Source organism: Suricata suricatta, chromosome 7 (assembly GCF_006229205.1).
Source record: "Suricata suricatta isolate VVHF042 chromosome 7, meerkat_22Aug2017_6uvM2_HiC, whole genome shotgun sequence".
NCBI classification, from domain to species: Eukaryota; Metazoa; Chordata; class Mammalia; order Carnivora; family Herpestidae; genus Suricata; species Suricata suricatta.
Window position 1 is genome coordinate 23781958 of NC_043706.1, and position 25128 is coordinate 23807085.

At 40.3% G+C, this 25128-nt stretch overlaps 1 long non-coding RNA gene across 5 annotated transcripts in view; it reads right to left on the bottom strand.

Moving 5' to 3' along the window:
• Positions 1–280: 280 nt before the first annotated feature.
• The window catches only part of LOC115296520, a 122048-nt gene continuing 97200 nt past the window's right edge, over positions 281–25128 (bottom strand). For 3 of the 5 annotated variants that reach the window (XR_003910911.1, XR_003910910.1, XR_003910907.1), the window contains 2 exons: positions 1366–1484; positions 979–1154 (listed from right to left, as the gene is read on the bottom strand). This is a non-coding gene — a long non-coding RNA (uncharacterized LOC115296520). Of the gene's footprint in view, positions 657–978; positions 1155–1365; positions 1485–25128 lie in introns of those variants that run through there. The other 2 variants (XR_003910909.1, XR_003910908.1) reach the window with 2 other exon arrangements.

The window sequence follows — 25128 nt, forward strand, 5'->3', positions numbered from 1 at the left end:
GAAAATCTAGAAACAATCTAACTATCCAAGAAAAGGAATTGGTTAGGAAAATTATGGCACATCCTTATAATGGAATATTATGGAACTCCTGAAAGTAAGGTCTAATAAATAAATTTTAGTGACATGGAGAAATGCTTATGATCATGGCAAGCATAAAAATATACTGGATAGAGAATCATATGGGCATTGTGTTCTCAACTAGGTAAAAATATGATTTCCTTAAGAAATATGCCATTCCATTAATAGTGATCATTTAGATCTTCATTTTAATATTGTTTCCAAATTTTTCACAGTAAGTATGTCATACTTTTTGTATTAGAAAAACATAATTATTTGGGGGTGCGGGAGACTTCCAGTGGCAACACAAAAGCATTTTAACACAGCCTTGGATGTACCATGTACATCCATCCCATTGGCCAGAATCAGTCACAGGACCATGCTGGCTTCTCCTGTGTGGCCAGAGAAAAGGAAACGGTTTGAGAAAGCACAGACTTCTCTGCCACAAGGCTGCAAGAGTGTAAGGGCATTGGTCGAAGATTACCCAGCTAATACAAGCTAGAGCAAAGATTCAGAACAGGGCTGACTCCTGGTCTTGTTCATCTTGTAGTTCTGCCCTCTTGCAGGTCCCCTCTGGAATGTTCTCTAGTCCGTGGATGCTAGAATGATCATTAGGGAGGGTAAAACAATCTGATGAAACATTTATGTTAAACACAGCTTTGAGCCTTTCTAGACCCATCAACAATTCCAGTATAATATTCTCTTCAGGGTTTTTGCCCCCTTTAATTAGCTTCTGTAACTCTCCATTAAACATTCACATGGAGCTGATGTGTGGCATTGTTGAATTGCTACACCCGAAAGTAATGTAACACAGTATGTTAACTGGAATTAAAATAAAAAGTTAAAAAACAAAAAGAAAACAAGAAAAGAACAGACACTGATATCTTAAAAAAAATAAAGCAAACAGAAAAGCGAAGCAGACACCAGTTTCAAGGCAATCCATTACCATGCTTAGGAGATACACCACCTCTTATAGGTTTGTTTTGTAAGAGCAGAACTTCAAAGGCTCTTTGCTTCCTAGGGCCTTTCTCAGCTGCATACTCTGCTGCCGCTGGTGGAGGGCTGTGCTCAGCTCTGCCTCAGGTTCTGACCATAAGCTTTCCCCAGGAATGAAAAAAAAAAAAAACTGAGTATAAACATAAACTTGATTGACTAATCATTATCATTAAACAAAGGGCTTATAATTCAAACATGATTTAAAGAAATACAGATACCTGGAGATATTTATTCACAAACATTTATTTTAAAACACGAGAAGGGATCTAATTAATATCATCTTGACACTTCAAACACATTTTCGTATCTAACCTTCACATGAACCCTGCTGGGGTGGGTCTTCCGATCCCGGGTTCTGTGGATGGAAGCTGGCACATGGGACAGTGAGTGAGTGGACGGGGGTTCAGCTTCTTGCTTCAGCATTTCCTTATCTATAGAATGAGAAACAAGTAAAAAATAGTAACAAAAACCAACCAACAAGTAAGTAAAATATCTAGTTCTCAGCATCTGGAGAGAACTGAATGGGATGATGGATTAATGGTGCTGAGACATGATTATGATGACTGTTTCATTTACAGACAAGGAAAGATAGGCCAGACAGCCATTCCGTCAAAGCTAGCCAGTCAGAAGTAGTAAGGCTGGGGCTTGAGCCCAGGCTTCTGTAGGTCTGATGCCTGAACTCTTCCTCTTACCTCTGGTTGCCTTTGATATTCTATGAGACACAAGGAGTCCAGCACAAGGATGCCTATGCTTGACCAGCTTCTAATTCACAGGTAAGCATCCTTTCCATTTAACTTACAAAATGTCTCAGTCATGGTCTACTCAAACTCTACCACTTTTTAAACTGTTCTTTATTCCAGCACCTGGAATTGAAAGCTTAGCTCATTTACCTTCAATCTTTCTTGCCCAGGATGAATGCTTATCTGGAAATACTGGAGTTTCAGGGACTATCTCTTTAAAATGAAGTTAGTTTATCAGAATCTCCAGCCACCTCATGACAAGGACTGGAGGACAGCAGTGGACAAGGCGAGAAGCCACCAGAGGTGAGTTCCAGCCCTACCACCTACTCCCTCTTCCACCTCATGTAATTTCTCCTGCCCATGTCTCTGGTTCTTTAGCTCTGAACTGGGGACATCTGTAATATGTCGGCTCACCCTACAAGCTCGTGAGATCAAATGAAGTGGAGCCCGTTACAAACTGTAAAGTTCTGTGTGATTGTTTTTAATATCCCAACCACAATCTATGGCTAGGCAGCTCTTCAAATACGAGACAGATTTCTTTCCCTTGGCAATAATCATAATATATTCCAGAATGTTTTGCATTTTCTTATCCTTAAAATAAAACTGAACCCAAACAAGAATTCAGAATGGTCCTGTGTTCTGAGACACTTGTAGAGTAGCTCCTATGTGGGAGACTCTGTGCTTCGTGCACTAGAGATAAGATGCAGTGCTACCCCCCAACTACTTCGTGGTCTAGTGGAGGAGGCCAGGCATTTATATAAAGTGTTGCATACTTTAAAAGAGGAACAAATAGTAGTGTTAGAGAAATTGAAAGAAGCAGGGGTCCCTTTCAGTTTAGTGAAATTCAGAATAGCTTCTTGGAGGAGATTGAGTTGGGTCTGAAAGTTGGCTAATATTTGGGCAAGAGACCCACCTGAGCAGAGATGCAGATGCAGGAAGATCCAGGCTATGTATGGAAAGGGAGAAGAATTTTGACTGAATTGAGTCAAAGGGTACACAAAGAACATGGAAAACAGGGACAGATTTGGGGGATACATGAAAGTCAGACTGATGGCTTAATTTTTTGAATAGGAAATTGAAAATTGATCCAGCACAGGGTTTAGAGAGTGACCTGGAGTGGATGGAGAGAGCAAAGGCAGGCAGAACCCTTCAGAGGTCATTGCACACGGTGGTCCACATGTAAGGAAACTCTGAATGTAGGGCAGCAGCAGCAGCAGCAGGAACAGGGAAGATATCTTACAGGTATAGAATCTAAAAGACTTGTCAGAATAAGTAATATGGAAGGACTGGGACTCTAAGACCTGGTAAGCAAATCAGAGTTTGTTTCAAGGTTTCAAGAGCTCTGCAAATTCATCTATTTGACAAATATGGGTCAACTGTGTGGTAGGGGCTGAGACAACTATAAAGAGCAAGACAGACAAGATCCTTTGTGGGAAGGAAGCAGACCCTAAACAGATAACAGGAATTAGTAATATGACACAGTGTCCAGGTGACAGGACAGGGGTGGGGAAGGTAGGGAGCTACTCAGGTAGGAGGTGACATTTGGGCTGAACTTTAAATGATGAGCATGAGACAACCAGGGGAAAGCTGAAGGAAGAGTAATCTTTACAACTTGGAATCCAAATAACTTTTTAGGGAGTTACCTTTGGTGTTAAGACACCAACGTCTTGTTGTGGCCCCCAAAAAGGGACAATTTCTTATTTACTCTCCTGGAGAGTAGATGATCTCACTTGTCTCTCACATGTGGTAGTACACCCTCAACCTCATATATGACTTCTTTCTCCCAATGTGGCTATGGACCAATTTTCCATCTCTTCTTCCAAATAGCTGGCCTTGGAAGTCCAAATATGTTTTTATTAAGTTTCTCTTAAAGACCAGCTTTGTAGATAACATTCAGCAGCAAATTGAAGCATCCCAGAAGCTCATATACATTGAGTAATCAAGATTCACCCATTGATATATGTTATAACAAATGTCCCTGTTCCATCTAATAGACCAACAGGCAGTTCTCACAAACAGACAGGTGAATTTTTCAGTCCAAAGGGTGAGTCAACCCATCTGGTATGACAAATGCTGTTTCTGGCTTGATTCTTTGTCTGAGACCATTTGCCAAAACCTTTTTCATGAATCAATAGTTAAGATAATCTAAGCTATTCCCAATAGATTCAAAAGTGCATTGGCTCCAGGCATAAGACACCAATTTGGTTTGGTTATAAAATTTAATATTCTATAATTCACAGAAAATCTAATTCATGTACCATCTGGTTTTGGAAGAATGACCTCTGGAAAAATTCAGGGGCTTTCAGAATTAACATTTATTATCTTCTTCTTGATCTCACTCAAGACCGTTCCATTCAAACTAAAAAGTAATAATCTACCTGGCATATTACCCCTTATTTCAAAAATGGTAAGTTCATTCCACTTGGTTTACTTTGTAATATGTCCATGACTATTCTCATTCTCTTACCCCAACTAATAGTTTGAAGCCACATTACATGTTTTCTGATCCCTCATTGAGGACTATAAGGGCATATACCCATCAGGTCATAACCAGGTTAATCTTCCTGAACCTCCATTTGAGACTTTGTAAACTAAAAGGTTTACAAAACACTTCCACTATATTATCTCACTTTGTTTTCTTGCTGACCCTGAGAACGTTCCCATTTCTCTTATGAGACCATTAAAGCCAAGAAGTTGACTGATCTACCACCTGGGATCCCTGATCTTTGGTGTGCAACCTGTCAAAACATTTAACATGCCTACTCCGGAATGCAGCTATGTTCCCTGAATCTTGTCATTCGAGCCTCCCTCCCTAGTTTTCCAACCTCTTCTTTTCTCCCATCTCAACCATCACTTCCAGTGGAGGTGGTGTCTCTATTACTCTTGGAGTCTGTTCTGAACTGGGCCCCAGGGATCCATCCCTAGGAGCCCTGTGGGTGGGCTTTTGGTGACTGAGTACTCTGTGAGGCTCCGTGTGGGATTTTGTATGTATATGTTTATGTGAGTCTCTCTAGGGAAAGAATCCAGTTTCCAACAGATCCTCAAAGAAGTCAATAACATCCTCCCCCCAAAAAGTTAGAAGTTAATTTTATACACTGCTTTTCCTTTACAAGATCTCCTCTCCACTCTCTTGACCTAACTACACTTCATAATTTCTCTTCAGAACTTAAAGCCAACTACAGACTTTCCAGATCACCCTTTCTAGATGAATTTAATTGTTTCTTCCTTCCAAATATTAATTCAAAAAGGGAGAAGCCAGAGTATTCCTAGGGTGGCCTTTACATATGCAAATAATATGTGATAACTTATCCCAACTGAGAGCCCAATGATCTGTAAACTGTAATCATTCCCTTCAGGGTTGATTTGAAGCCTTTCATTAGTACAATGCTTCCCATGGGATAAAGAGTGGGAATAGCTTAGTGAGATATATTTAACTACATTGATATAGATATGGTATCAATTATGAAAAGAAAAACATTCTCTTACTGTAAGGGTTGCATAGTGATATTGCAGATGAAAATATAAAATTGGTAAAAGTTCAGCCACTCACTCTCCAGACACCAAAGCAAGCCAACACCATGCTTACGGATACTCAAAGACACTTAGAGTTTTGCAAGAACAGATTTGGTTTGGAGAGCTCAAGGCGAGGGGTTGGAGTGGTGAAGTGAATGGAAAGTGGGAGGAGGCTCTGCTAAGGGTGGTGTGGGACAGGTACCGACTGTTGATTCACTAGCTTTGGCTTCCATTCTCTCAGCCTTCACACACATTCCCTAGCATTTTCTCATTCCACCTTCCTGAATATCTTCCACTCCCCTGCACTAGTCCATCTTCTGAATGCGGCATACACTGGGTCCCATCAGGAATCTGCTATATTGGGGGTTACTACTTCGGTTACATGCCTCCTCCTTCTGACTCTGGTGAAGCCTGATGTTTTCCATGAATGGTGCCTCCCTTGAAGCCCTATGCCTAAAGATGTAGGCTATCTATCTATATCTTGTATATCTGGGAGGGGAAGAATTGCCAGGTTGCCTTTTCTTGCCAGCTGGTGCTGCCAGCATTTTCATTAGAGACAAGAGCACTGCCATGAGCTGCATGATGTCCCCCCAAAAACATGTGTCCATACCCTAACCCCTGGAACCTGTGAATGTGCACTTCTTTGGGAAAGGGGTCTTTTCCTAGATGTAATGAAGTTAAGGATCTTGAGAGGAGGAGAGCATCCTGGATTTTCCTGGTGGGCCAAAATCTAATAACAATGCTCATCATCAGAGGCACAGGGAGAGACAGAAGAGGAGGAGGGAGTGTGACAAAGGAGGCAGAAGCTAGAGAGATGGGGTCCCATGTAAAGGAAGGAATTCTGCAGCCACCAGAGGGAGGAAGAACCAAGGAGTGGAATTTCCCCCTCAAGAACCTGGAAGGAGAGCAGCCCTGACAACGCCTTAACTGTGGACCTCCAGCCTCCAGAACTGTGAAAGGACACTTTTCTGTTGTTTCAAGCCACCCAGTTTGTGCTAATTTGTTGCAACAACCACAGGAAACTAATACAGGTTACCTAACTCCCATCATCTTGCACAATAGTAAACAGCTAATATTTCCTGAGTGCCTACAAATGGTAGGTATTGTGCTGAAGACTTTTTGTGGATTATGTGTGGAATTTGCAGAATGACTCTGTAGCACAGGTACAGATGAGGAAAGAAAAGCCCTCAGGAGACAATGGCCGCTGTCACGTGAGTAAGCGCAAGGGACTAGCAGAGAAGGTTGCCTATATGACTATAACCCCACGTGCATCACCTCTCAGTGACACTATGGGTGACATAGTGTCCACTGGGACCCACAGCACCACTGGCGCCACAGTATCTCTGCACCCTGCCTTCCCAGGTCAGAGCCTCCATTCTCCAGCAAGGCATTCGCCAGACTTACCCTTCCCCTGACCTCACCAGTTGCAGGATCCCACTTGCTGACCACAACTCTCTGCCCTTTTGGCTGTCTCACACACTCCCTCCTGCTCCACCCAACCTTTGATTTCTAGGCTAGCAGACCTCAAATTGGACTACCTGTATCCTGGAGAGCCTGTGAAGACTTCCCAAGGGGCAAATAGGCATGGGTGGTTTTAGTGAAACCAAATTTTAGAACCAATTTCCATGAGAACACAACTTGTGTCATTCAGCCACTGCCACAATAATGCTGTGGAATGGAGCACCCCATCACACAGTGACCCACAATAACAACCGTTCATCCTCAGAGCAGCTATGAGGCAGGTGGGATGCCCCTACTTAGGCTGTAGGTCTGCAGTTTGCTAGGCCAGGGCTGGCTCCAGGTGGTGCGATCAGTGAAATTTTACAGAGCCCTACACTCAAGCCTTACACTTGGGCTTTAATGCTCTGGGATGGACCCAAGACATTCATGTTTTTTGAGTGGAGTCTGAAGGTAGTCAGCTCAATAGCTGGTGCATGCTCCAAGGGCTTCAAGCCTCAATTCACACAGGGTACTGTCTTCTCCCATCTCCCCGCCCTCCTGGATAGGTATTCAGCCATCAGCTCTCCAGTCGTGCCCAGTGACCACTGCTGCCTCTTGTCCCCATGGGGTTCTGGACATGAGCACAGAGAGGGCCATTCAGGCACATTCTCGGCAGTGTCTTTAGGTGGGGCAAAGTGGTGGCTGTTCAGACTGGCAGTGTCATGCCACATTTGGTGGGCAATGGGCAGGGATTTCTTGTTCACTCCCAATCCAGGTACCAAGTACACCCTTGCATGGAGGTATCCACCTGTTGAGTGTTGCCCATCCACCATGGATGGAGGTGGTGAGCCAGGAGAAAGAAGGATTGAATCCTGATGCCCCATATTTTCATTTTCCCTACCATGTTATGTGATGGGCACCGGCTGTACCAGCCTAATTCTGTATCTTATTTGGGGCCCAGAGGAAGGCAGCCGCTACCTGGAGCGTTTTCTTCTCACTGTAACTGCGGAAGCACTAGAACTCAAACCAAACTGGACAAGTACTTTTCAAGCTTCTGCTCACATTTGTCCACTGAAGCAAGTCACTAAACCATGCTGGAGGCCATGAGTGGGAAGCATACTCCAGCCACCACGAGACCACGGTGAAGGTATGGCTACGCGATGTTATAGAAAAGTAGGACTGATTCACCTACCACAGAACTCCTTTCTAAATTTGTCTCCTTCAGAATGAATGGCCCTGATCACACCAGCCCTTCTTTCCTCCTCCTTTCTCACAGGAGTCCTTCCCTCCACATTACCCAAGAAAGGCATGGGGGTGCATGTGGTTCAACCAATGTTGCACTAGCATAATCCAGGAAAGAGAGTACTTTCCCCAGCTTAACTTCACAGGAAATAGTTTAACATCTTATTTCAGTTTGTGTAAATAGTTTGTTATGGGAAACTATGATAGGGTTAACAATGAAAGACTTTCAAGCACAAGAATCTACAATGGAATAAAATTCTTCAGGGAGAGTGGGATAAAAATATGAGAAGGAATAAAAGAAATGTTGCAAAAACCCTTTGTTAGAGAACAGCTATGCTGGTGGCAGTGTGGCATTTAGATGGGCACAATTAAGTCAGACATGTAACCATTTTATTTGAAAATATAAATATTTATAACATACTAGAAATGACATTCTTTGCTGCTATCTGAACTGAAGGAAAATTTTTAAGTGTTAACTTCGAGATGTTAGAACAGGTACCTGGTTTCTTAAACTCCCCCCCGCCCCCCGCCAGGGGCAAGCAATAAAAAAAAATTTAAAGTCCACCCATCCAGGGAATGAGAACCATACATTTTTATTCAACCTATTATTCCCTTGAGACTGTATTTTCTTCCTTACCCCTGTTAGTAAAATAAGCCAGACACAGAAAGACAAAAGATGTATGGCACCACTTACATTTGTGGAATCAAAAAGAAAGTAGCTGAACTCATAAAAGCAGAGTAGAATGCTGGTTGGCAAGGGCTTGGTGGTTGGGGGAAATGGGAGATATAGGTCAAATGGTGTAAATGTTCAGAGATAAGATGAATAACTTCTGTGAATCTAATGTACACCAGGGTGACTACAGTTAACAATACTGTATAACACACTTGAAATTTGCTAAGAGAGTAGATCATAAGTGTTCTCACCACCCAAAAAGGTTAACTATGTGAAGTGATGGATGTGTTAATTAACTTGATTGAGGTAATTATTTCACAACGTATACATATAAATCATCACGTTGTATACCTTAATGAAAAATATCACTTTGTATGACTCAAGAAAAGAAAAAGAAAACAGCCAACTACTATCAATTGTGACTTAATTTATCTCTTGTTGATGAGTGGAGGGTGCAACTGTCTAAATCATGTCAAATTTTTCTTCATATTGGACCTGTTTGGGACTTTCTGTGGCAAAAACCCTGGCAAAGAGCTTTCTGTCAGTCTTGGAACCTTTTTTTAATAAGCAAGGTCTCCTGAGTTTCTCCAGCTAAGTAAAGGGCATTGGGTTGCCTTCTCAGGATTTTCCATCATCTCTTTGACAACCAAGTGCTTCCAAAATTCTTTTTTATTCTATTTGCAGATAAAAAGGGGAAACATGATTTCACTATCTATTTAGATATGTGCTATCAGGATACCCAGTGATTTCTGTGTTAGGATTATTCCTCCTGTCAGAAGGGAATTATTTCCTTTTCTTTTAATCTGTGAAATTTGTCCTTGAGGTTGTAGTTTAGACTGGTTCTAATATCTGTCCCTAAGAAATCATCAGTAATTTCTGACTCAACTTGCTTCAGCAAGAAAGCTTTCAATAACAGTGTGAGATTATCAATCCATAATCCATTATAGCAAACATGATCCCTTAAAACAAAGATAACAGTTTAAAACATGGAAGAGGTTTAGCAGAGTCCAAGTTCAAGCTTATCACCTAGAGAGAAGAAGGCTGTCTTTTAGGACACTACTTGAGAAATCATGGCCGGTGTGCTAGTATAAGTTAGTGCACTGACATCATTGTAAGGTGTGTCCCAAGACCTTCGTGACAGCCACCTGTGCCTGTATTACCCCTGCCATTATTAAACGTGCATCTCTCCAATCTCTGAATAACTTGGTGTTTTACATAAAGGACCATGTTTCTGACTTAGCCAAATTGCTTAAAATGAGATACTAATGCAATTAAAATGAGATACTGGGATTGTCACTGTGATGGTTAATTTCATGTATCAACTTGAATGAGCCAGGGGATGTCCAGAGAGCTGATTAGATAATATTTCTTATCTCTGGAAGGGTGTTTCTGGAAGCAATTAATTCAATAGACTAAGAGATCCACTCTCATCAATGTGAGTGTACATGTTCCAATCCACCAGGGGCCCCAATGGAACAAAAAGGCAAAGGAGGGGTAAATTAACTCCTTCTTGAGATGGAATGCTCATCTTCTATCCATGGACATTGGAGCTTCTGGGCCTTGGGACATAAGGAACTTATACCAACAGGCCCATGGTTCTCAGGACTTTGCCCCTGGACTAGGAGTTATACCATCGGTTCTCAGGACTTTGGACTTGGACTGAATTTTACCATGGGCTTTCCTGGCTGTCCAGCTTGCAAACTGCAGACTATGGGACTTTTCAGCCTCCACAGCCATGTGAGCCAATTCCTTTCATAAATCTCTCTCTGTTCTGCTTCTCTGGAAAATCCTGACTAATACAGTCACTATGAGGAATGGCTGCAAAAGGAGCATTTGATGATGAGAATCTGAGTTATGTCATAAGAAGAGTTACTTCTGACTGTGGCCTATCCTCACTGTTCTCAGTCCAAAGCCTCCAGTTTGGAGAGGAGACAAAGGAGGAGCCGCTGAGAGGCAATCACTGCAGCCCGGTGCAAATGAAGCTGTCTTTTTTGTTTTTTGTTTTTTGGGTTTTTTTTGGCTGACAAAATATTACCAGCTAACCATTCTATCAAATAGATATGCTTCTCAAAGGTGCTAACCACTCTATTATCTCTATTCCCACCTCTGATTTAAGAGCCTCAGAGGCTAGTTTATAGTTTACATTTCAATGAGATGTCAGATCAATTTCAACATGTCAGAAAATCCAATAAGAAGAGACACTGAAATTTATGTGTTTATTTAAAGCTTGCTGATAATTCCATACATCTTACTTATAATCATCTACTATGGCTTAGAAGCTACTAGACACAGCAGGTTTGGGTTTTGTTTTTGTTTTTGTTTTTTGAGACAGGAAAATAAATTAAGGTCCCTGCAACTTGTAGTATGTCTGACAGTCCAAGATGAGAAGCCATGGAAGCAGGGGCAGGCAAGGCTTACTGATGTCATATGTGTGTGTTTTCTCTGCTTCAGCAAATGGAGAGCAGAGCTAAGGAATGGTCAACTAACAGCTATTTCCTGATATCTACTTTGTATAAGGCTATACTCACAGGCTATGCAGAAGGTCAAGGCAGCACCCTTTCAGGAAGCTGTATACCCATCTGAAAATCAGGCGAACACCACTAGACAGAATGTGCTAATTTTCAAAGGAACATCAGAGAGTAGGCATTGTTGGAGGTCAGGGGACAAACATGTGTGCCTGGACTGGGTGACCAGGGAAGCCCCCCCCCCCCCCGAGAGGGTGGCATTTAATATGAGTCTTGAGAACGGGTAGCATTGGGAGGCAGGGACAGGGAGAGAGAGGACATTCAGGAGGGGAAACCACCTGAGCCAGGGCACAGAACTGGAGGCGCCCAAGGTGTGTTGGGGAAGAGTGATGGCTCTCACTGGGTGGAGGAGCTGAGGAGATAAGTCTTGAGGGGAAGTAAAGGCCAGAATGTGAGGAATTGGAATGCTTCTCTTTCTCTGGATCTGAATTAATGTTCTAATAGACATCGATCTAGAGTGCTTTATAGAGTGCCTCCACCCTGGCAGGTACTCTGGGGGAAACTTCAGAAGCCTCTTTTACTCCTCCATCTTCTGAGACACCCTTGAGTACCACACAGTCTTAGCGTACTAAATGGCTCCCTGGTGCCTTCAGTGAGGGGATAGGAATTAAGTAAGATACCAACCATCCTAACATAGGTGTAGACATTAACTAGGAATTCCACATTTCCCTCTCTCTTCATCAGTTCTCAGGATGAAAACAAGGAGAAGCCAAAAGAAGCAATTTCACAGTGTGTCTTCAAGCACAAGAAACAAGCAAAGCAAAATACCAACAGTTTGGTGCCAGCACCGCGAGGAGAAACGTCATGTACTCGATTGAACAGCTGTTCTTTGCCAGATGCTCAGCGAGGCCCTGAAGACACAGCAGTGAATGAACCAGACAGGGTCCAAGGCCTCGAAGAAGCTACTGAGGAAGGCAGATATTAAACAAGGAGGGATACAGAGGACGAGTTTAGGGAGCTATAAGAGCCTACAGCAGGGGAGTCAGGGGACTGTCTATCTGAGGACGGGGCTCTAGGCTGAGATCTGAAGGACCAGAGAGCATTAGCCAACTGGTAAGAGGTGCCATGGAGAAGACCCTTGTCCTTCATCCATTCTCCACCCTCGCTGCCAGAAACACTCCTTTAAATAACAACCTTTTCTCACAGTGATGATGGCCTCTAATTTCCTCAAGGCTGATAGTTTTTGCAGATGTGCGTTTGCAAGTATTTTTCTCTTCACAATATATAGGCATCTTCCAGATCCCAAGATGTAGGTCCGTTCACAGGTCCTGAGTGTTTGCAGATGCTGTGAAGAGGCTTTTCAGATGGTTTGGTTTGCAGTTAACCTTGGACAGTGTTTACTTAAAACCACCAGTGACCTTTAAGCTGTCAAATATAGTGTCTTTGGCCTCATCCTCTTCCACACTGTGGGTCACTGCTCCGAAATTCTGCTTTTTGGTTTCCATGACACTGAATTACTCTTGTTCAAACTCTCTGGCCAGTTCTTCCCAGTTTGCTGTTCCTCGCACTGTGTCAGTTGGAATTAGGTTTGGCTGCAAGCAACAGAGACCCATAGTGACCGTGGCTTAAATAAGATAGAAATTCATCTCTCCCTCATGCCAGCAGTTCAGGGCTGGTACGGTGGATCCACAAGTCATCTAGAGCCCTGGCCCCATGCCAGCCTCTATTATTTCATCCTTAGAGTGTGGCATCCATACTTGTGGTCCAAGGGGGCTACTTTAACTCCAGCCTTCCACATCAGAATTCCAGGAAGCAGGATGGAACATGGGACAAAAAAGTAAGACAATAGAGACATGCCAAATGTCTATTAGGACAGGTTCCTGGAAGCAATTACATGACAACTATTTTCACATCTCTAAGAAAAAACTTAGTCCCATGGCAACACCTAGTGACAAGGGAAGCTGGGATATGTAGTCTTCATAATAATAAACAATAAATAATGCAATAATAAATAATCCTGTACCCAACTAAAAATGTGGGTTCTGTTCTTCTTGGGAAGAAGGTGAGCATGGATAATAATGGACAATCCCTGGTCTCTGTGCATATCATAGATGTCCAAACCACGAGAGATTCTGACTTGGTCCTCTTTCTTTACAGCCTCACACTTGCCAGTTCAAAAAAATTTTTTTCATTCTTCATATAAGTGATACCACATAGTATTTATCTCTCTGTGTTTGGTTTATCCCATTTAGCATAATGTCCTCAAGGCTTATCCATGTTGTTTCAAATGTTAGGATTTCCTTCTTTCTTATGGCTAAACAATATTCCATTGTGTGTATATACATATCACATTTATATATATGTCATATAAATATATCATATATATATATATCACATTTTCTTTATCCATTCATCTGTTGATGGACAGTTAAGTTGTTTGTATTGTTGTGGCTACTGTAAATAATGCTGCAATGGGCTTTTCAAGACACTGATTTTATTTCCTTCAGATATATATCCAGAAGTGGGATTGCTGGATCATAGGGTAGTTCTATTCATAATTTTTGGAGGAAATCTCATGCTATTTTCTAGAGCAACTATACCAATTTGTATTCTCCCCACCAGTGTACAAGGACTTCCTGTTCTCCATATCATCAGCAACATTTATTTCTTATATCTTTGATAATAGCCAGCCTAACAGATGTAAGCTAATATCTCTTGATATCTTTGATTTGCATCTCACTGATGATTAGTGATAAGAAACACCTTTATTATATACCTGTTGCCCATTTGTATGTCACCTTTGGAAAAATGTCTATTCAGATCCTCTGCCCATTTTATCATTGGGTTATTTGGGTTTGGTTTTTGGTCAATGAGCTACATAAGTTCTTTTTATGTTTTGGATATTACCCTTTATTAAATATATGGCTTGCAAATATTTTCTCGTATTCCATAGGTTGCCTTTTCATCTTGTTAATAGCTTCCTTTGCTGTTCAGTAGCTTTTTGCTTTAATATTGTCCCACTTGTTTATTTTTGCTTAATTTTTTTTAACATTTATTTATTTTTGACAGAGAGAGAGAGAGACAGATCATGAGCAAGGGAGGGGCAGAGAGAGAGGGAGACACAGAATCCAAAGCAGGCTCCAGGCTTTGAGCTGTCAGCACAGAGCCTGACGCGGGGCTCAAACCCACGAACTATGAGATCATGACCTGAATTGAAGTCGGATGCTCAATTGCCTGAGCCACCCACGTACCCCTGTTTATTTTTGCTTTTATTGCCTGCGCTTTTGGTGTCATGCTCAAAAAATCATTACCAAGACCAAAGTCAAGGAGCTTTTACTGATATTTTTTTCTAGAGGTTTTATGGCGTCAGGTCTTACATTGAAATCTTTAATCCATTTCAAGTGAGTGTTTTTGAGCAGTATAAGATAGAAGTTCAGTGTCATTTTTTTGCCTATAGATATCCAGTTGCCCCAACACCATTAATTGAGAAGACTACCCTTACCCCACTGTGTGTTCTTGGTGTCCTTGTCAAAGATTAGTTGACCATATATGTGTGGATTTTTTTTCTGGACTCTCTATTCTGTACCATTAATATATGTGCCTGTTTTTATGTCAGTAGTCTTCTGCTTTGATTACTGTGACTTTGTAATATAGTTTGAAATCAGCTTTGCTATTCCTTTTTTTTTTTTTTTGGTCTGGTTAATTTTTTTAACTTCCTTTTTTTAATTAATAGTTTATTGCCAAGTTGGTTTCCTCCCCTTTCCTCCTCCCTCTTCAGCCCTCAGTTTGTTTTCAGTATTCAAGAGTCTCTCATGATTTGCCTGTCTCTCCCTAACTTTCTTTTCCCCTCCTTCCCCTTCCCATGGTCCCTTGTTAGGTTTCTCCTGATAGACCTATAAGTTAAAACATATGGTATTCCTCCTCTGCCTGACTTATTTCGCTTAGCATAACACCCTCGAGGTCCATCCACTTTGCTACACATGGCCAGATTTCATTCTTTCTCATTGCCATGTAGTACTCCATTGTGTATATATACCACATCTTCTTGATCTATTCATCAGGTGATGGACATCTAGGCTCTTTCCATGATTTGGCTATTGTTGAAAGTGCCGCTATGAACATTGGAGTACATGTGCCCCTATGCATCGGTGGAGGTTCCTCAAAAAACTATCAATAGAACTCACCTATGACCCAGCAATAGCATTGTTGGGGATCTACCCAAGGGATACAGAAGTTTTGCTGTCCTTTCTCAGAATTGCTTTGGCTATTCAGTCTTTCATTTTCCCATACAAATTTTGACTTTTTCTTTCTATTTCTGTGAAAATATCTTTGGAATTTTGGTGCCTTTTGGAAATTTGTGTTGAATGTATAGATTGCTTTGGGTAACATGAATATTTTAACAATATTACTTCTTCCAAATCAAGAACACAAATTGTCTTTTCATTTATTTGTGTTTTCTTCAGTTTTTTTCTTTAATATCTCATGGGTTTTGATTAAATTTATTTCTAAGTATCTCATCATTCTTATGGTACTGTAAATGAGTTCTTTTTCTTAATTTTTTCAGATAGTTTGTATAGAAATACAAATTATTTTTGTATATTAACTTTGTATTTTGCAACTTTAGTGAATTTGCTTATTAGTTCCCAGCTGGTTGTTTTGGAGGGGGTGGGGATGGTGTGTGGAGTCATTAGGATTTTCTATAAGATCATGTCAACTGCAGAGACAATTTTACTCCTCCCTTTCTTATTTGGGTGACTTTTACAGGCAGACCTTGTTTTATTGCACTTCATAGATAATGCATTCTTTACAAATTAAAGGTTTGTAGTAACCCTGGATCCTGCAAGTCTATTGGCACCATTTCCCACAGCATTCACTCACTTCATATCTCTATGTCGTATTTTGGTAATTCTCAAAATATTTAAGCTTTTTCATGATTATTATATTTGTTATGATGATGTATGATCAGTGATCTTTGATATTATGATTGTAGTTGTTTGGGAGTGCCACGTAACACAGCAAACATAATCGATAAATGTTGTATATGTTCTGATGCTCCACCAACCTCGCTCCTCCTTCTCAAATATTCCCATTCCCTGAAATACAGCAATATTGAAATTAGGCCAGTTAACAACCTTGCAATGGCCTCTAAATGTTTAAGTGAAATAAAGAGTCACACATCTCTCACTGTAAACCAAAAGCTAGAAGTGATTAAGTGCAGTGAGAAATGGGTGTTGAAAACTAAAAGAGGCCAAAAGCTGGACCTCTTAGGCTAAACAGTTAGCCAAGTTGTGAATGTAAAGGAAGAGTTCTTGAAGGAAATTAAAAGTGCTAATCCAGTGAATATACAAATGACAAAAGAGAGATTGCTGATATGGGGAACGTTTTAGTGGTCAGGATAAAAGATCAAACCAGCCATCCCCTTAAGCCAAAACCTAATCCAGACCAAGATTCTTACTCTCTTCAATTCTGTGAAGACAGAGAGGTGAGGAAGCTTCAGAAGAAAAGTCTGACGCTAGCAGAGTTTTATTCATGATATTTAAGGCAAGAAGCCATCTCTATAACATTAAACTGTCACGTGAAGAAGCGAAGCTGATGTAGAAGCTGCAGCAAATTATCCAGAAGATTTAGCTAAGATAATTAATAATAATTAATCAAGGTGACATCAAACAACAGATTTTTAATGTAAATGAAACAACCTTCTGTTTGAAGAAGATGCCATCCAGGACTTCATAGCTAAAGAGGAAAAGTCAACACCTTGCCTTCAAAGCTTCAATGGATGGGCTGGCTCTCTCCTTAAGGGCTAATGCAGCTGGTGACTTGAAACTAAAGCCAATGCTCATTTAATGTTCTAAAAATTCTAGGGCCCTTACAAATTATGCTAAGTCTACCCTACCTGTGTTCTATAAATGGAACAAAGCTTGGAGGACAACACATCTATTTACAACATGGTTTACTGAATACTTTAAGGCCACTGTTGAAATCTACTTCAGGCCAAAGAAAAAAAAAAGATTTATTTCAAAGTATTCCTGCTCATTAATCATGCACTTGGTCATAAAAGAACTCTAATGGAACTGGACAATGAGATTAATGTTTTTTCAATGCCTGCTAACACAACATCCATTCTGCAGCCCAGAGATCAAGAGTAGTTTTGACTTTCAAGTCTTATTATTTAAGTAATACATTTTGTAAGGCTACAGCTGCCATAGATAATATTCCTTTGATGGATCTGGAGAAAATAAATTGAAAACCTTTTGGAAAGAAGTTCCCATTCTTGATGCCATTAAGAACATTTGTGATTCAGGGGAAGAGGTCAAAATACCAATATTAATGGGAGTGTGGAAGAAATTGATTCCAACCTTCATGGATGAATTTGAGGGGTTCAGGACTTCAGTAGAGTAAATAACTGCAGATGTAGTGGAAACAAAGATAACTAGAATTAGAAGTGGGCCCTAAAGATGTGACTGAATTTTGCAATCTCATGATAAAATTTGAGTGCATGAAGAATTGCTCTTATGGATGGACAAAGAAAGAGATTTCTTGAGATAAAATCTGCTCCTGGTGAAGATACTGTGAAGATTGTTGAAATGACAATAAGGTATTTAGAATATTACACAAACTTATTTGATAAAGCAGTGGCAGGGTTTGAGAGGTTTGACTCCAATTCTGAAAGATGTTGTACTATGTGTAAAAGTCTATCAAACAATATTATATGCTACAATAAAATCATTCATGAAAGGAAGAGTCAGTTGGATGTAGCAAACTTCATTGTTGTCTTATTTTAATTAATTGTCATCCCCTCTCCAACAACCACCACCCTGATCAGTCAGTAGCCATCAGCATAGAGGCAAGACCTTCCACCAGCAAAAAGGTTATGACTTGCTGAAAGCTCAGAGGAAAGTCAGTGTTTTTTATCAATAAAGTATTTTTAATTAAGGCATGTACATAGATTTTTTAGACTCGATATTGTACACGTAATAGACTACAATAAAAATAACTTTTATTTGCACTGGGAAAGCAAAAATTTATTTGACATGCTTTATTGCAATATTAAGTTTATTGTGATGGTCTGGAACCAAACCCACACAACCTCTGAGGTATGCCTGTATTTGTTTTACTTGCCTCATTGCTCTGGCCAGGACTGCTAGTACTATATTGAATGTAAGTGACAAAAGTGGACATTCTTAGCATGTTCTTGATCATAAAGGAAAAGTGTTCAGCTTTATATGATTGAATAGGTTTTGGGCTGTGGGCTTCTCACATGTGGAATTTATTATGTATATTCCTTCTATACCTCATTGTTGAGAATTTTTATGATGAAAAGTTGTTGAATTTTTGTCAAATGTTTTTTGTACATCTATTGAGATGATCACATGATTTTTATCCTTCTTTCTTTTATGTGATGTATCTATCACATTTTATTTATTTATTTATTTATTTATTTATTTATTTATTTATTTATTATTTTTAAGTAGGCTCCATGCCAATGTGGAGCTCAACATGGGGCTTCAACTAACAAACCTGAGATCAACACCTGAGTTGAGATCAACCAACTGAGCCACCCAGTGCTCGTCTATCACAATTATTGATTTGCATATATTGAACTATCCTTGCATTCCAGGATAAATCCTAATTGAATGGTGTATGATACTTTTAAGGTGCTGCTGAATTTTGCTGATATTTTATCGAAGATTTTTGCATGTATGCACATAAAGAATATTGGCTTGTAATTTTCTTTTCATATAGTGGCCTTGTCCGGCTTTAGTATCAGCATAATCCTCCACCATAAAGTGATTTTGGAAGTATTCCCTTCTCTTCACCTTTTAGGAAGAGTTTGAGAAGGATTGGTGTCGATTATTGTTTAAAGGCAAAATGTAAATAATTAAATTATTTCTCACATACCCTCTTTGTTCTCCTGTGTGTATTTCCTACATTATTATTATCATTATTATTAGTATTATTTACATCCAAGTTAGTCAACATATAGTGCAATCATTTCAGGAGTAGAATCCAGTGGTTCATCCCCTACATGTAACACCTAATGCTAATCCCAACGAGTGTCCTCCTTAATGCCCCTTGCCTGTTTAGTCCATCCCCCCACCCAACTCCCCTCCAGCAACCCTCAGTTTGTTCTCTATAGTTAGGAGTCTCTTTTGTTTTGTCCCCTTCCCTGTTTTTTATATTATTTTTGCTTCCCTACCCTTATGCTTGTATGTTTTATATCTTAAATTACACATATGAATGAAGCCATATGAATTGGTATTTCTCTAACTTCACTTAGCATAATATACTCTAGTTCCATCCATGTTGTTGCAAGTGGCAAGATTTTATTCTTTTTGACCACCAAGTAGTATCCCATTATATATACCACATCTTCTTTATCTATTCATCTGTTTATGGAAATTTGGACTCTTTCCATATTTTGGCTATTATAAAAAGCACTACTATAAACAGTGGGGTGCATGTGCCCCTTCAAAACAGCACACCTCTATCCTTTGGATAAATACCTAATAGTGCAATTGTTGGGTTGTAGGGAAGTTCTATGTTAAATTTTTTGAGGAAGCTCCAAACTGTTTTCCAGAGTGGCTGCATCAGTTTACATTCCCACCAGCAGTACAAAAGGGTTCCTCTTTCTCTGCATCCTCACCAACACCTGTCATTGTCTCAATTGTTAACGTTAACCATTCTGACACGTGTGAAGTGGTATCTCAATTTGGTTTTGATTTGTATTTCCCTGACCATGAGTGATGTTGAGCATTTTTTCATATGTCTGTTAAATATCTGGATGTCTTCTTTGTAAAAATGTCTATTCATGTCTTTTGCCCATTTCTTCACAAGATTATTTGGGTTTTTTTTGGGGGGGGGAGGGTTGAGTTTGATAAGTTCTTTATAGATTTTAGATACTAACCTTTTATATATGTCATTTGCAAATATCTTCTCCCATCTCGTAGGTTGCCTTTTAGTTTTGCTGACTGTCTCCTTCACTGTGCAGAAGTTTTTCATCTTCATGAGGTCCCAATACTTCATTTTTGCTTTTATTTCCCTTGCCTTCAGAGACACATTGAGTAAGAAGTTGCTGCAGCTGAGGTCAAAGATGTTTTTGCCTGTTTTCTCCCCTAGGATTTTGATGGCTTCCTGTCTTATGTTTAGGTATTTCATCCATTTTACCTTTGTTTTTGTGTATGGTATAAGAAAGTGTTCAAGGTTCATGCTTCTGCATATTGCTGTCCACTTTTCCCAACACCATTTGCTTAAGAGATGGTCTTTATTCTATTGGATATTCTTTCCTGCTTTGTCAAAGATTAGTTGGCCATACATCTGTGGGGTCCATTTCTGGGTTCTCTATTCTGTTCCATTGATTTGAGTGTCTGTCTTTGTGCTAGTACCATACTGTCTTGATGATTACAGCTTTGTAATACAGCTTGAAGTGCAGAATTGTGATGCCTCCAGGTTTGGTTTTCTTTTTCAGGATTGCTTTGGCTATTCAGGGTCTTTTCTGGCTCCATACAAATGTTAGGATTGTTTTTTCTAGCTCTGTGAAGAATACTCATGCTATTTTGACAGAAATTGTGTTGAATATGTAGATTGCTTTGGGTAGCATCAACCTGTGTTTCCTACTTTTATACATTGCCATTCTTTCCCCCCACCCCATTCCCATCACCCAATCTTTGCTGTCATGTATGGTTTCTCCTCATCTCCCTCCACATACTATCTGTGGACAAACCCCTATTATCTCTTGTCTGAACTCCCACAACAGTCTTTGGCTATGTCCTGATCTCCAGGGTCATCCTATTCTCCAATCTTCCTGACATATGGCTGTCTGCTTCTTGATGTCTAGAATTGGTCACTTCTATCTCTTACTCCAAAACATTCAAATGTCTCCATGTTACTTACAGAATAAGACAAATACCCCTCAATTCAGTGGTCAACCCTCTCTCTATAAGTGACCCTACATTCTCTTCCAATCTATAAACACTACTGAGTGTTTGTGCCAGACTCTATCCTAGATGTATGAGGTCCATCATGGAACAAAACAGATACACAGAAACACACACACACACACACACACACACACACACACACACACACCAAACACCCACTCTTTGAAGTTTACATTCTATTTTTCCACTGTTTTGAGAATTTTCTTCTCAAACCTTTCATTCCAGGCTGATGGATTTACCTGCTGTCTGTTTAGGGCTTGTCCTTTCCTCATTTTTAAAAATTCTTACTGGAATATTCATTTGCCTATTCCTTAATAACTATGGTTCTCAACCAGGTGATTTTCTTTTCTTGTAGGGAATCTTTGGCAATATCTGGAGACATTTTTGCTTGTCATAACAGGTTAGGGACCTACTGGTACCTCACTGGTAGAAGTCTGGGATGCTGTTAAACAATATAACAATGTATAGGAAAGCCTACAGAATAGAAAATTACCTGGTCCAAAATGTCAATAGTGTTGAGAATGAGAAACACTGCTATAGATAGGGCCAAGTTGTACCTACCCTTTAGTGATGGCTCAAATTTCTCCTTCATGAAATACCCACAACTCCTTCTTCCATTTCTGTTTGCTCAAAGCTATCTGCTGCCCTGTTGAATTCCCACTTCCTCTGTGTGTAGCTATACACAAGGGTGGATTTATGCCTGATTCTTCTGAGTTCTCAGAGGCCAACCTGGAGCTTAGTTCATAGAAGAATTTACCCACATATTTGTTATATGCATGAGTGGAGAATACTCAATGTTTATCTCTTCTCCCAGACTTTAGTTCCTAGGAATTAAGCAGCCTGAAAGTTCCTGCTTCAGAGGAGAATCCGCCAGACCCCTCCCAGCCATAGCTGGAAGAGACTCAATTGGCATCAAGCCACAGGAAAGGCTGCCTCTACCAGTCTGAAGGGAAGAGGTCAACAGGAAAAAAAAAAAAAAACCTAAACAAATATGGTAAGAAACATGATTCAGCATACAAACAGAGGTTTCCTACAAAAATAATTGAAAGCAGGAAGGACATTGGTTGGATGGGAGCTTGACCAATTTTATAAATGGCTTAGGGTAACTAGTAACTTCAGCCACCCTTGAAGTCATAGTCTTAACAGTGCATAAACCAGGAGCCACATGCAGGCACAGCCAGGGGCTGGCTCCCAGCCAAGGACTTCTGTGCTGTCCCTGGGCCATTTCCTGATGAAGGCCTGAGCGCACACACATTGTTGCTGCAGGATTCAGAATTGTGTGTCAACCATCATTCATTAATTCAACTTTTCCTGTCTAAGTCCTTGAGCTGTCTGGGAGGCTGAAGAGTCTTGGCAGGCCAAGGAAACTTCTGGATCTTAGGAACAGGCTCAGTTATCTCAGGCTTCTCCTGAATCCAAATGTGCCAGCTTCAGCCTCCTCCTCATGAGCTGCTCAGAGCAGGGAGCTCTGCTATACACCACTTTTTTATCTGCCTGGCAGCTGAAATGGCAAAGAAATGTGTGGAGTCCCAGCTCTGAATCCTGAAAAGTAGGCACAAGGGAGCTTTGGTGCTTTTGCAAAAGGAGTGATTGAAGCCAGGTAGAGAAGAACAAAATGACTCAAAGCTGCAGCCAAAGCCCAGAGACACAGAGCATTTGGTGAAATCTTTGCAGCTAGATCTTTTCCACCTGGGAGTATCTGTCACTCATCCAACTTAATGCAAAACGGTCCTTAAAATTAATAAAATAGAATAACCAACCAACTAACTTAGTTCTCTTATCCACTAACCATCTGTTTCCACATGCTTCATGGTGGAGTTGGATGTTGGGAGGGAGGGAGTGAAGAACTCTGCTGACATTTTTTCCCCTTACCCAGGATTCTGGAGGCTTGAGCAGAAAGCAGGGGGACAAGGTGCTTTTCCGAGAGGGAATGTCAGTATCATGCTCCAGACTCCAATTCTTGGCTCTAACTTGGCCTCTCAAAAAGAAATACAATACTAGCCACAAACACAAGCCACATATGTAATTTAAAATTTTCCTGTGGTCACATTAAAGATACATAACAAGAATTAAGGTAATTTTAATAAAATATTTCATTAAATTCAACATATCCAAAGTATTATCTTTTTAATGTGTAATCAACATAAATAGTATCATCTATAAAATAATTTGTGTTCCTTTTATCTTACTAAGCATTCAAAATTCATTGTGTATTTTACAGAATACCTCAGTTTTAACTAGGCACATTTCAAATACTCATCTACAGGGGGAATCTAGAATAATTCAGGACTTTCACAAGTCATCAGTTGGTGCCCAGGCATTAATGTATCATGTTATACAACAGGGAGCTAAAATAGCACTTGAAATATAATGAGATGGGGAATTTTTTTAGATTTACGAAACTCCCCCCAAGGGGAACACATACCACATGTGGTTGAGAGAAATACTTCGAAAGCCTGCTGTGGCCAGCATGAGGGGAGTGGATGGAAGCAGGAAACCCCCATGGAGGATGTGAGGCAACAACAGATGGACAGCTGAACCTGAACCTCTCAGAGATTTCACTGACACTTGAAACTGAGAGCAACCTTTAATTATTTTTCTAGGATCAAGGCAGAGGACACAGGGAGATAAAACAATAGTGACTCATTTTACTATTGGAGAAATTGTAACAACCTTAATATCTAATGGAAGGAAACTGTGAATCCATATAAAAGAATATTTTACTGTGATGAAAACATGGGGATGTACCTAGTATAAAATTGTTAATAGGGAGAAAAAAGCAGATTCAAGTGTAATTGCCTGTACAAGCTGATCTATATTTAATAAATGCAAAGAAAAGAAATGCACCAACATATTGCCATTGTTTTTACTAAGAAATAATAATATAGCAGAGCGCCTGGGTGGTTCAGTTCTTTAAGCGTCAGACTTCAGCTCAAGCTATGATATCTTGCCGTCCATGGGTTCGAGCCACATGTCAGGCTCTGTGCTGACAGCTCAGAGCCTGGAGCCTGCTTTGGGTTCTATGTCTCCCTCTCTCTCTCTGCCCCTCCCCTGCTTAAGCTCTGTCTCTCTCAAAAATAAATAAACATTTAAAAATTGTTTAAAAAGAAATAGCATTATGGATTTTTTCCTGGATTTTCCAATACTTTCCTAGTAAACACATACTATTTTGAGAATTAGAACAAAAGGATAAAATAAAAAAACAAATCCAATGATTCACTTGCCAGAATCCTCCCACTTACATAAGTGCTTAATCACACGTGTATGTTTGTGGTGTGTGTGCCTGGGTAGGTACGCAGGTGTGTGTGTGCATGTGTGTACACGAGTGTGTGTGTCTTCCAGCGCCATCTCCTGAGACTCATCTCAGAATAATGCTCGGGAGGTCTGGAGAAAGGCAACCTTCTTCCACTTGAACATACTTCCTTGGATTCTGGTAAACTGGCTGAAATAACCTTCCTGTAGCCATTCCAGATTCATTTCTAATTCCCAAGTACCTAGTTGATTTTTTTTAATGTTTTATTTATTTTTGATACAGAGAGAGACAGAGCATGAGAGAGGGAGGGGCAGAGAGAGAAGGAGACACAGAATCCGAAACAGGCTCCAGGCTCTGAGCTGGCTGTCAGCACAGAGCCTGAGGCGGGGCTCGAACCCACGAACGTGAGATCTGACCTGAGCCGAGGCCGGAGGCTCAACCGACTGAGCCACCCAGGCACCCCGATTTTTGAGAGACTATACCTCTCACGAACATTTTGAGCTAAGTGTAGAGTGGTTTTCTCCTTCACTTTGTAGTGTAAATAAGAAAATAAATCACCTCTGACCTCCAAGTTCTCAACTCAGAGACAGAGAACTCAACATGATTATGCGGCCAAAAAAAAAAAAAAAAGCCACATCACTGTAATGACATCTAATCACATCAGGCTGACTGCACAGTTTTTTAGAGTGTCATTTTTCAATTGCCTGTTTCATATTATAGGGTTAAGAAGGAGAAAGAAAGCTGACAGTAAATTAAAGTAGAAATTTTAAAGTATCCAGGAAAAAATCCCCTAATAATGATAAAAACATTC